This window comes from Diabrotica undecimpunctata, chromosome 2 (genome assembly GCF_040954645.1).
Source record: "Diabrotica undecimpunctata isolate CICGRU chromosome 2, icDiaUnde3, whole genome shotgun sequence".
Taxonomy (NCBI): Eukaryota; Metazoa; Arthropoda; class Insecta; order Coleoptera; family Chrysomelidae; genus Diabrotica; species Diabrotica undecimpunctata.
The window spans coordinates 134,791,183-134,792,747 of record NC_092804.1 but is presented as its reverse complement, the minus strand read 5'-3'; positions in this window follow the sequence as shown (position 1 = coordinate 134,792,747).

Sequence of the window (1,565 nt, the reverse complement as noted above, 5' to 3'; positions counted from 1 at the left end):
TTATTGTACATAAGAGAGATACCTATAGGAAAAATCAAAACGATCGAAAGTATCCACCAAAACAACACAATAAAAGTAAAAGTAGAAGAACTAACTGATCCAATTGAAGCTGGCAATGAGATAAGACAGGGAAATTCCTGAGGCATCTATTATTCAACCTGATTATGGATAAAATAATAAAAAAAGAAAAAGCTAAAAAGGATACCAAATGGGAGAAAATCAACTTAAAATAATCTGCTATGCAGTGATATGTGAGGATGATTTAGAACAGACGCTGCACCAATTTAATATAAACGCCAGAAAATTTAACATGTTAATTTCCCCAAGACCCCACCCTCAGACAAAATGAATGGTTATAACAGCAAATTGACCAATATGTAAATAATTGGAACTGTAAGGTCCGATAACAAAAGTGATGGAGTTTAAATATCTAGACATCACAATATCTAGCTATGGAAAACTCGAAACAGAAGTGAAAGATCAAGTTAATAAAGTAAACAGAGCGCAGGTTCCCTGAATAAAACAATTCAAAAACATAAAAATTGTTAATAAAACACTATGGGAGTTAGAAGTACAGATATGCGACGTAAATGCAAGGTGGAGAACATCAAGGACAGAGAAAGAAATTGAGGAGTAGAATTGAACAATCATATAAGCCGAATGGCAACAAATACAGTAGTAAAGACGACAAGAGATGGTTCCCTAATCGGAACACAATCAGTAAGAAGTCCACGAAAACAGTGGAACGACAACGTACTGAAGGCACATTGAAAAACCGACAGAGTCATGTCTACATAAAAGGAAAAAGAAGAAGAGTGAGTAAAGAAGATATTCGAAGAGAAATGAAAATTGATCTAGACATAATAGACACAATTAATGCCAAAAGACTAAACTGCTATGGATATCTTCAGAAAATGACTAAAAATAAATGGCCAAAAAAGATACAAAAATGGACTATGCTCATTAGTCCTTCAGAGAAAATATCGACTGCCAGATATTTAAAAACTGAAGATGGCTTCGAGACACAACTCTGGAAATTAGGTGCGAGAAAAGGGCCAGCTGTAAAAAACTCGCCTATGTTTGTACTGTAATAATAAAAGAACCAATAATATTAACCAACAAAACTAATCAATATAAAATGATTATGGTTATAAGATTATATAACTTCTTCTTCTTCTTTTTATATAGACATGACTCTGTCTGTTTTTCAATGTGCCTCCAGTAAGTTGTCATTCCATCGTTTGCGTGTTCAGTTTTTGATGTTCTCCACCCTGCATTTACGTCGTATATCTGTACTTTTAGCTCTGTCCGATAGTGTCTTATCATCAATTTTTCTAAATGTTTTCATCTCTGCTGTTTCTAACATCCTTTTTGTTCTCTCTGTGTCAGATCTTGTTTCTGCAGCGTATGTTATTATTGGTCTGATGACTGTTTTGTGAATTCTGCCTTTCGTTTCTTTCCCGATATTTTTATTTCTTCATATTGTTTCGTTTAGGCAGCTTGCGGCTCTGTTTGCTTTATGCACTTGATCTGATCTTCCACTTCGGTTTCGAGCTTTCCGTAGC